The sequence below is a fragment of the Globicephala melas genome, chromosome 18, assembly GCF_963455315.2.
Source record: "Globicephala melas chromosome 18, mGloMel1.2, whole genome shotgun sequence".
Classification (NCBI taxonomy): domain Eukaryota; kingdom Metazoa; phylum Chordata; class Mammalia; order Artiodactyla; family Delphinidae; genus Globicephala; species Globicephala melas.
In genome coordinates, this window is record NC_083331.1 from 49,078,636 (window position 1) to 49,090,890 (window position 12,255).

Consider the following 12,255-nt stretch of genomic DNA (forward strand, 5'->3'; position numbering starts at 1 on the left):
GCCCGGGCACCGCAACAAAGAGTAGCCCCCGCTTGCCCCAACTAGAGAAAGCCCGCGCACGGCAACAAAGACCCAATGCGGCCAAAATTTAATTAATTAATTTGAAAGTCCAAGTACCCGCAAGGATGTGGAGCAACAGGAACTCTCATACACTGTGTGCAGAAATGTAAAATGGCCCAGATACCTCAGGAGTTTGGCAGCTGCCTGGGAGTTAAACATAGATCTCACAACCCAGTCATTCCACTCCGAGAGATTTAGGTGAAAGCCCTGAAAACGTATGTCCACAAAAAGGCTTGTACACAGGGCTTCCCTGGTGGCGCAGTAGTTGAGAGTCCGCCTGCCGATGCAGGGGACATGGGTTCGTGCCCCGGTCCGGGAAGATCCCACGTGCCGCGGAGCGGCTGGGCCCGTGAGCCATGGCCGCTGAGCCTGCACGTCCGGAGCCTGTGCTCCGCAACAGCAGAGGGCACCGCAGTGAGAGGCCCGCGTACCAAAGAAAAAAAAAAAAAAAAAAGGCTTGTACACAAATATTCATAGATGCCTTAGTCACGATACCCCCAAACTGGAAACAACCCGAATATTCATCGACAAGTGAATGCTCACTAATTGTCAGGGAAAACCACGACAAAATATCACCTTACACTTGACAGGATGACTATCATCAAAAAGACAAGATATAACAAGTACTGGGGGAGGATGTGGGAAAAAGGAAACCCTTGTGCATTGTTGGTAGGAATGTAAATTGGTGCAGTCACTTTGGAAAACAGTATGGAGGTTCCTAAAATATTAAAAATAGAACTACCATATCATCCAGCAATTCCACTTCTGGGTATATATTCAAGAGAAACAAAATCACTCTCTCGAAAAGATACCTGCACCCTCATGTTCATCACAGCATTATTCACAATAGTCAAGACATGGAAACAATCTAAGTCCACCTAAGTGTCCGTCAAAAGATGAATGGATAAAGAAACTGTGATAAATATTATTTAGCCATAAAAAAGGAAATCCTGCCATTTACGACATGGATGGACCTTGAGGGCATTATGCTAACTGAAATAAGTCAGACTGAGAAAGGTAAATACTGTATGATCTCACTTATATGTGGAATCTTAAAAAAAAAAAAAACCTCATAGATAAAGAGAACAGATTGGTGATTGCCAGAGGCAGGGGAGGGAGGAATGGGAATGGATGAAGGTAGTAAAAAGGTACAAACTTCCAATTATAAGATAAATAAGTTCTGGGGATGTAATGTACAGCATGGTGGCTAGAGTTAATAATACTATATTGTATATTTGAAACTTGCTAAGAGAGTAGATCTTAAAAGTTCTCACAAGAAAAAAAATCTATAACCATGTGAAGTGAGTGATGTTAATTAAACTTATGGTAATCATTTTGCAATATATACATGTATCAAATCATTAAGTTGCACTCCTTGAACTAAATACAATGCTGTATGTCGATTATATCTCAATAAAACTGAAGAAAAAAGTGAAAGGATGAACAAAAGATGGTACATTCATACAAAATGAAATACAACTCATTATCTCTCATCTGGTTTTCTGCAATAATCTTTTAACTGGTGTCCCTTGCCCCCTTCAATCTACTCTCAAAAGTAGAAAGGATTCCTTTTTAAACTTGTCATGTTGCTCATCTGCAAATCCTCCAAGCTCCCCATTTCATTAAGAGTAAAAGACAAAATCCCTACAATGTCCTACAGGGCCCTCACCCTCTGCATTTGACATACATATAGATTAAATGTGCACTGTGGCTACACATCTTCCATGTGACCTTCAGACAGTCGACCTGGATTTCGTCTTTTCCTTCTCACCTCGTTTCCTCTGACCTTACTCCTCCCAGCAACCCTCTCTCACTCACTCTGCTCCAGCCCCACTCGCTTCCTGGCTACTCTTTGAACATGCCAGGCAGACTCCTCCCTCAAGGTCTCTGAACTCCAAGTCCGCCCCTAGATAACTGGACGGCTCCCTCCTCATCTCGTTTAAATCCGTGCTCTAATGTCACCTTGAGGCAGCATCCATCCCCTAAACCAAAACACACACACACATACACACAGAGACACACTGACACAGCCAGCATTCCCCTGGAGTTTTCCCCCATTTTATTACTCTCTATAGCACTTACCTCTTTTAACATTCTGTGTAATTGATTTGCTAGAATGTAAGCCCTAGGAGGGTGGTGATTTCTGTCTCTTTTCCCACATTTTTTCCTTGTATCCCCAAAGCCTAGAGTAAGTCCTGGTACAAAGTAGATCCTCAATATGTGGACTGGGGGGAAAAAACTTGTTTTGGTAATTTCTACCTTTGGAAAAGAGAGATCATCTTATATGCAGGGTTGCTTCACATTCAGACATACAAGGTATTTCTTCCAATATTCTAGCACCAATTCTAAAACCAGAATTTCTTCTCTTTCACATAATTCTTTGGGATATACTGCCAGAACGTTCACAGTTTAAAAATCACAAGACTTTCAGCTTGCTAGTAGAGCATTTCCTATGAAAGAATAAAGTCCAAATGCTATAGGTTCAATGACTCACCCCGAACATTTGACATATCTCCAGGGAAGTCAGATGCTTTGTACTAACACATGATCAACAACCTTAGACCTCTGTCATTTTGTTTTTGCCTTAGTGTCTGACAAGGGCCAAAGCTATGGAGGCTGACCTAGACATTCAACCCTGCAAAAAGTACAATGATTCTCGTGGGTTAGGCAAAACCCTAAAACAGATGGCTCCCTCCTTCCTCACTAACCATATTTCGTTAAATACTTTTCATCTGATTTTACAACCTTAGTGCACCTAAATTTCCAAAGTGTCTCTATGGAGTGCAGAATAAGAAATATTATCTGTAGGATTTTTTTTGAACCTGTAGAATTTTGATCTTGTCACAAATATTTTAATGAGTATTAGAGTTAATTCTATCAAGACTGAAAATAAAGTCAGTTTGACCTTAGTTGTATCAATTCCTCTATATTATAAGTTTGTACTTTTTCTCATTGAGAGCTGTTATGTGAGGAACTGATTAGTGGCTGAATTCCTATAGTCCCACAGGACATTTCCCTGTGACCACAGGTAGAAGCTCAATACCTAAATATAATTCAGTTAATGACCCAGTTCATAGAAGCAAAGCTTATCATCTTGACTAAACTGAGTAGGTAATTTAATCTTCCAATAATTTGAATTGTTAACTGCACCATAAAACATAGATTCTAGTTGCCTTTAATATCTTCTCTCAGGTCATGACTAAACGCAGCTTTCAATGACCTGCAAAGAGGCTGGCCTGTGAAACTGATCTAACAACATTCAGCTCTGTTTTTGCTTATAAGTGGAAGACACACATGTAAGTTAACATTATACAGCCCCTGCCTACACACTCAGAGCCCATACCAGAAGGGACACACTGATAAAGAAAGGACAGTAGAATATCCACAGTGGGAAACTGAGTTATCAGAGAACCATGAAAACTTCCTGAGACATTTATTTGAGATCAATCAGAAGCAACACAAGAGAAACACAAAATCTCTATCCAGGGGCTTCCCTGGTGGTGCAGTGGTTGAGAATCTGCCTGCCAATGCAGGGTTCGAGCCCTGGTCTGGGAAGATCCCACATGCCGCGGAGCAACTAGGCCCGTGAACCACAACTACTGAGCCTGCGCGTCTGGAGCCTGTGCTCCACAACAAGAGAGGCCGCACACCGCAATGAAGAGTGGACCCCACTTGCCGCAACTAGAGAAAGCCCTCGCACAGAAACGAAGACCCAACACAGCCAAAAATAACATAAATAAATAAATAAAAAAATTTTTTTAAAATGCTTCCCTGAAACCAATTCAGGAGTTTGGGTTTAAAAAAAAAAAAAAATCTCTATCCAGTACTTGCACATACACAAGACATTTTGGGAAAACACTATTCTCCTATAGGACAGTGTTAACTGACATATATTTAGATTTTGATTTAGATGTGTTTTTGAATGAATTTGACTCCTTGCATGTATCACATCTTTCAACGTCTTTTTTTCTCTTTACCGTTAATGCTATAAGCTCCTAAGTGAAAGACTGAGTTGTGGTGATTTTGTGTCTTACTAGAGTTCTTCCATATGACCACTGGGAGAGAATTCTGTGCTCAGAAAAAACTGAGTGACAGTTGTCAGCAAACAAAAATATACAAAGAGTGAACAACCACCTAGAACCCTGATGAAAGCTCTCCAGGATTGAGATGGGGTTAGTAAATTCCTGTTGATAACACAAGAGAGATCTGGCACTCCTCAGAATAGAGAGCTGAGGCTTTCCACTCTGCTCAGTGCTCACCCCAACTAGGAAGTGAATGTGTGTTGCAAGAATGTCTTCAGATGCTAGGAGACACCTCAAGCTACACGCTCGGGGTTCGTACTCTAGTTATTAGTACTCTGGCTACGAATAATGCAACTGCTTAGAATCTGCCTATGTCTCACAGAGTCTGATGAAAATTCAAGGCCAATTCAAGGCAAAGTTTTTATTGTATGGCAGCATATAATTTTAACACAAAATAACAATAATGAAAAGGGAGTTAATGATCCCTCTACCCAGGAATTAAGAGATTTCTTCTCTCTCCCCTGATCTGCCAGGAATTTGTGTCATTCTGCTTTCTAGAGTTTCCTTGCCAGTAAAGTAAGGGATGAGAAAGATGCTCAACAAGATCTCACCTAAATCCAAATTTCTATGGGTTTATTTTAGCATTGATGTCAATATAGGAACAAAATAATGTACATTAAAAGAAGATGGAAGGGGGCTTCCCTGGTGGCGCAGTGGTTGAGAGTCCGCCTGCCGATGCAGGGGACACGGGTTTGTGCCCCGGTCCAGGAGGATCCCACATGCCGCGGATCGGCTAGGCCCGTGAGCCACAGCCATTGAGCCTGCGCGTCCGGAGCCTGTGCTCTGCGATGGGAGAGGAGGCCACAGCAGTGAGAGGCCCGCATACCGCAAAAAATAATAATAATAATAAAATAATAAATAAAAGAAGATGGAAAATCATCTCTAGTATTAAGCCAGAAATATTGTAAGTCATTGACATTATTCACTTCCATTGACACACAATAACCAATTTCAACAAGCGATAAAATAAATGGGGCTTTTTTCAAATGTCTCATGACATTTAGAAAAAGCACAGGGCCACCTTTGGCTAGTATTCTGTCCTTACACCTTCAGTGATCTCACTAAAAGAATATAAGTTCAAGTATCAAAATTCAGACAGTAAAGCAATTCCTCACTCTAGAGAAAAGAAAAATTGCCACTAGATTCCTGGATGTCAGGCTGTTGTTTCTCATTAATTAATTATAATAATTAGTTATCACATTCCAAGAAATCCAATGGTATTGTAAAAACTACACTTCACCTGACTTCACAAGGAAATAAATTCTACAAGTACCACACACTGATGTTTAAAGTCCTAAGCAAACCCAAGGGAAAGAAGTCTGGATACTGAAAAAGCACAAAGGAAAGATACCTTTGGTCAGGAAGCAAGCTGAAATTTGGAGTCGTCCTCCAAGAGCAGTGAATATGCCAAACTGATGTAATCCTTAGTATTAGCTCTCTGTCGCACTTAAGAAGTTCTCTTTCATTCCAGATAAGCCAGCAGTAATTTTGCTGCATTTGTTCAAGTCGATGTTATCACTGAGCAGCCAATTATAAAACTTCCTGGGAATAACCGTTATTGCTTCAAAAGTAAAGTATTTCCTGACTCTGCAATCAGGAAACACACTGATTGTGCAGGGCTAAAGAACAGACTCTCTAGCTTTCTTTAAAAAGAAGCATTTTAAATTTGAGTACCCCTGTCTTTCTTATGCTGTTTAAATAATCACGTGTCCAAGGCTTATTAATTATGAAGGTAGGAGAAAATCAATCTATAATACAATGTCTTCTTTCTTCATAGAGTTCATTGATAAACAGATGAACTTCAGCAAACATTTAAAAATGGATACAAATATGAATATGAAAATAAGCCTCTTAAGACATATTTAAAGCAAAAAAAATAACTGGGTAAATTCTTTCACAATGGACATGAGCTTGGCTGCTTGACTCATTATTAATCTTTTTATAATAATTATAGTAGGCACAGCAAGATTTTGATAAGCCCAAAAAAGAGGGAAAAGGTGTAAAAAACAGTTGAGGAAAAAATACTAGGAAACATTTCAAGTAAATTGCAAAAACCCTGCCAAATGAGAAGAATTCATCATTTAAACTAGTCTCAATCAAAGAGAGACAGTAAGGAAAAGAAATGTATTTGCTTTGGAAGTAATACATGCCATTAGGGGACGGATAGATTTCCTTTCTAATTCTGTTTTACTTAAGAAACTATTAAGATCAGTTCAGCATTTTGAGAAAAGACTGATTTGATTTTGGAAGATATATACGTGCCATGAAATAGTTCATTTACATTAAGGAAAAAAATCACCATTATTTAAGAACCCATGAAGATGTTCCAGCCCCAGTTACTTTGGAAGAACACTCAGTCTGTGTTGTCATTTTTAAGGTGACGTTGTCTGACAGTCTCAATAAGAAATAAAACTGATTTTTAAACCATTTTCACTTTTATCCAAAAGTACTTCAGTGATTCTTTAATATATAAACTATTATTTTAAAGTAAACCTTACACAGTAAAAAAGAGGTCTAATTATCACTAGGTCTAGAGTCAAAATCGACTGGAATAATGCAGTGGTCTTAAAATCACAGAATTTAAAAGTTGAAGGCACTCTTATGGAATCACCCGTCCCCACTATCTTGTTTTACAGATGGGGAAACAAACGGTTTACATTAAAAGTTCAACCATGGGGCTTCCCTGGTAGCACAGTGGTTAAGAACCCACCTGCCAATGCAGAGGACACGGGTTAGGGCTCTGGTGGGGGAAGATCCCACGTGCTGCGGAGCAACTAAGCCCGTATGCCACAGTTACTGAGCCTGCGCTCTAGAGCCCATGAGCCACAACTACTGAGCCCACGAGCCACAACTGCTGAAGCCCATGCACCTAGAGCACATGCTCTGCAACAAGAGAAGCCACCGCAAGGAGAAGCCCGCACACCACAAGGAAGAGTAGCCCCCGCTCACTGCAACTAGAGAAAGCCCGCATGCAACAAGACCCAGCGCAGCCAAAAATAAATAAATAAAATAAATAAATTTATAAAAGAGAAAAAAAGTTAAACCATGAAAGAATAATGAGATTACAAGTAACGAGACTCTTTGGCGCCAAAGAAAGCAAGAATATCTCTACTACTTACACTGCAGTCATACAATTGCTTGGGTTTGAGTCTTGGGCTTCAGCCAAGACAGTTTCCTCTCAGATTAGGCTTTGGTTCTTAGATATTCTCAGCCCCTTTGCTCCAAACTCATTTTTGGCTCAGTGCTTCTCTGTTGTTTCCTGGTGGCCTCTGAGTTAGTTCAAGCATCAGAGAGAGAAATTCCCTGAACTTCCTACCAAGCTCTCCCGTCCTATTCTGTCTCACTGCTCTTATCTTTGAATACCTTCTCCAAAAGATATGACTTGTGCCTTTATGACCGTTCAAAATTTGAAGAAGTGATCAGATGTAAAATAAACGAGGGTAACTCACAGGAAATCCGGGGCCTTATAATTTTGATTAAGAGAATGGAATGTCCTCAGTAGTGGCTGAGTTTAGTGCTACAGAGAAATAAGACAGAAGATGGGGTGGGTGAGAAGTTAGATGGCAAAGGACAGACAAGGACAGTGCTTTTCAATTCCCCTTTCAAAAGCAAACTCATTCTTTTAAAAGTGGATTACTCAGGACTTCCCTGGTGGTGCAGTGGTTAAGAATCTGCCTGCCAATGCAGGGGACACGGGTTCAAGCTCTGTTCTGGAAAGATCCCACATGCCATGGACCAACTAAGCCCGTGTGCCACAACTACTGAGCCTGTACTCTAGAGCCCGTGAGCCACAACTACTGAAGCCCGCGCACCTAGAGTCCGTGCTCTGCAACAAGGAGAAGCCCACGCACCACAACAAAGAGTAGCCCCCGCTCGCTGCAACTAGAGAAAGCCTGCACACAGCAACAAAGACCCAATGCAGCCAAAAATAATTAATTAATTAATTTTTTTAAAAGTGGATTAGTCCACAGCATGGCATATTAGAAAAGTACATAACATGCAATTAGAGGTCTAGAGTTTAAAGCCCCATTCCGTTATCTATGATTATCTGTAGAAAAGACACCATATCCTGGTTTTTCATCTGCAAAATTGGAATCACAATGTTTATGTCAAAGGTAACCTGGGAAAATTAAACTAAAAGTGCAAATGTGCCTGACACAGTGCTAGGACAGTGAAAACATTCAACAATGTTTAATTAAATCTAAAATGTAAGTCTGACTTGTACTGTGTAAGGAGATGAAGGAAGTGAGAAGCTGTTGCTAAATTAAAAAACATTGCCTTTGTGAAAGTTAAATTGTAGTAGGGGGTATAGAATTAATAAGTAAAACATAAAGGATTTGAGATAGTAAAAACTGCCAATGAGAAAAATAATGCCCAGAAGGGGGGACAGAAAATTTGGAGGGGGTGGCAGAACAGTTGCAATTTTAGAGAAAGGTGTCTCTATAAAATATTTGAGTAAAAACCTGAAGTCAGCAAGAAGGTGAGCCATACAGATATCTGAGGGAGGAACATTCCAGGCAGATAGCACACCAAGTACGAAGGCCATGAAGCAGAAATTCGCCTGGCATGTTCAGGGAACAGTGAGGAGTCCATGTGGCTGGATGCGAGTGAGGCAGCAGATTACTGAAGAGGCCACTGTGGAGAACAGGGGCATCTAAATCATGCAGGACCTTGAAAGGACTCTGGCTTTTACTCTTGGTGAGACAGATAGCCATTGCAGAGTGCTGAGTTACATGTTTAAAGAATCCCTTTGCCTGCTGTATGGAGAACAGATGGCAAGGATAAGGGGGCAGAAGCCTACTGCACCCAGGATGAGGCAACGGTGGTTCACAGAAGAACAGCAAGGGACGGGGTAAGAAGAAGCAGGCTTCTGAATATAATTTTAAAGGCACAGTCAACATGATTTGGGGATAGATCTAACGTGGATTGTAAAAGAAGGAGAGGAGGCATGGATGAACTTTATGGGTTTTGGCCAGAGGAACTAGAGTGAGGGATGGGGATGGCTTAAGAGAGTAGGAGCTTAGCTTTGGATTGTTAGTTTTGAGAAGCTTACAGACATCCAACGGGTGATGTCAGTAGGCAGTTGAGTACATGGAGCTCAGGGGTGAGGACAGAGCTGAGAAAGAAAAATTGGAAGATATTAGCATATAAATAGCATGTAAAGCCATGCAATTAGAGGAGTCCATCAAAAAAGTGTGCACAGATGACACAGAGAGACAGAGCAAGAGGGAGAGAGACACGGTGAGCTAGGCAGAGAGAGAAATATCTCCAGGAACCAAGCCCTGAGGCGCACGATGACTATAGTTTAGGAGATGGAGAGATATGAGCAAAGGAAAATACATCAAGAGACACAGGTAAAACCAGAAATGAATGGTATCCAGAAGCCAAGAAAGAAAGGTTTCCAAGAAGGAGGGGGTAAGCACTATGAGATCATAGGTGACTTTGACAAGAAAAGTTTTGGTGGCACTTAGGGCAAAAGCCTTACTGGAGTAGGTTTGAAAGAAAATCTTAGGAACAAAATCCAAAACATTAGGTACAGACAAGCTTTTAGGGCTGTAGCTAGAGGTACAAGTGAGTCAAAAGAGGGTTCTCTTATAGATGGGAGAAATGACAGCTTCCAATAGAGAATTTCCAACAGTGAAGGGGAAATTGATGCTGTAGAGAAACAGAGTAGCACTGCAAGCAACATCTTTAAGTAGGCAAGAGGGGACAGTGGAAGACTTTGAACTGACCCAGGGCATGGAAAGTTCATCTCAAAAGGTGCAAATGCAGGAAGACATAGTGGTGGGAGTTTGGAGAATTTGTCCTCTGACTGCTTTAATTTCTCAGTAAAACTGAAAGCATAATCATCACCTGAGGTAAGGATGGGGAAGAAGATGAAATGACTATTGATCAGTAAACATTTAATTTAATTCAAGTGTGACTGTAGGCAAAATTGTGAGGTGATGGTATCTTTTTTTTTTTTTTTTTTTTTTTTTTTTTGCGGTACGCGGGCCTCTCACTGTTGTGGCCTATCCCGTTGCGGAGCACAGGCTCCGGACGCGCAGGCTCAGTGGCCACGGCTCACGGGCGCAGCCGCTCCGCGGTATGTGGGATCTTCCCGGACCGGGGCACGAACCCGTGTCCCCTGCATCGGCAGGCGGACTCCCAACCACTGCGCCACCAGGGAAACCCGGTGATGGTATCTTGAGAGCCCTCAAGCTTCACTTTCTGTGTTCGGATGATGTGGAAATGTGACTTCTACAACTCCTTCATGGAGACATTGCATTTTAACCTAAGTTTTAACTTGAGAACTGAAGTATCTTAGATGAAACTCAGGAATCAACCAGAAATTAGAAGAGAGGTTTTTGTACCCTGAAATGAAACAATGCAGGTAAACAGTGTTTTCTGCCTAGGATGAGATTGGGAGCCAACCTTGTAAGTAACAGTTGTATAAGAAATGAATTTTGGAAAAAGTTCACGTGTGGTAGGGAAAAAAAAAGTGTTCTGTACCTTACCAAAATAAGAATAACACAGTTTGATTATACAATATTTGTGTCACTTGTGAAAAATAATTCTATATTTCTTTTTTTGGACATGGATATTTATACAGATATGACCAAAAAAGGTGAAGTAAGCAGAGTCACCAATGCAAGAAAATCAAACTTCTTACAAACATGTAATCAAGAAAGTTAATCTCTTACTTTCTAACTATAGACACACAGAATAGGGGCATCTAAGAAACAATCCTGAAAAGCTGTTATTTATTACCTTATGCTGGCACTATGAGACCCCCTTTCAAATGCAGCAATATCCCTCTACCCAACCACAAAGCACTTTCAATGTGAGATCAACCTACTACCTGTTTATTCGACAGAATGCTTTGTATTCATCAAATCAGTCCTATTATTTGCTTAATGCTCACATTTTTAAAAATATACAATTCAAAATCAGTAAACCTCTAGCCAGGGTAACTAAGAAGAGAGGACACAAATTACTAATATTAGAAATGAAAGAGGGGACATCGCTACAGATCCCATGGAAATTAAAAGCATAATAAAAGAATACTATGAACAACTCCATGACCAGAAATTCGATATCCTAGATGAAATGGACCATTTCCTTGAATGCTACAATCTGCCAAAATGCATACAAGAATAAATAAATGATCTGAATAGGCCTAAATCGAATCAATAGTTAATAATCTTCTAAAACAGAAAGCACCAGGCTCAGATGGATACACTGGTGAATTCTGTCATTTAAGAACAAAATGATACCAATCCTCCATAATCTCTTTCAGAAGATAGAAGCAGAGAAAATACTTCCTAATTCATTCTATGAGGCCAGCATTACCTTAATATCAAAACAAGACAAAGACAGTATGAGAAAACTACAGCCCAATATCTCTCATGAATATAGATGCAAAAAATCCTTAACAAAATACTAGCATACCAAATCCAGAAAAGTATAAAATGAATTATATACCAGGACCAAGTAGGATCTATCCCAAGTATGTAACGGTGGTTCAACATTCAAAAATCGATTAATGTAATCTATCACATCAACAGACTAAAAAAAAAAAAAAAATCACATGATCATATCAATAGAAGCAGAAAAAGCATTTGACAAAATCCATCACCCATGGTAAAAACTCTCAAGAAACCAAGAATACAGGAATAGAGGGGAATTTCTTCAACAATCTAGAAAAAAATCTACAGCTAGCATCATACTTAATGGAGAGAAACTCAAAGCTTTCCCACTGAGATCCAGTACACGGCAAGGATATACTCTCTCAGCATTCTTTTTCAACATCATACTAGAAGTCCTTGCTAATAGGCAAGAAAAGGAAACTAAAGGTATACAGATTGGAAGGGAAGAAATAAAATTGTCTGTTCTGAGATGACATGATTGTCTGTAGAAAATCTGAAATAAAAATTTACCAAAAAAACAGCCTCTAGGTCCATCCACATCTCTACAAATGACCCAATTTCATTCCTTTTTATGACTGAGTAATATTCTATTGTATACATGTACCACATCTTCTTTATCCATTTCTCTGTCAATGGGCATTTAGGTTGCTTCCATGACCTGGCTATTGTAAACAGTACTGCAGTGAACATTGGGGTGCATGTGT

The 12,255-nt window shown here is 40.2% G+C and overlaps 1 protein-coding gene across 5 annotated transcripts in view; it reads right to left on the reverse strand.

The window, feature by feature from the left end:
• TBC1D4 (TBC1 domain family member 4) overlaps positions 1-12,255 on the reverse strand; it is a 247,335-nt gene that overhangs the window by 82,357 nt on the left and 152,723 nt on the right. The window lies entirely within an intron of this gene.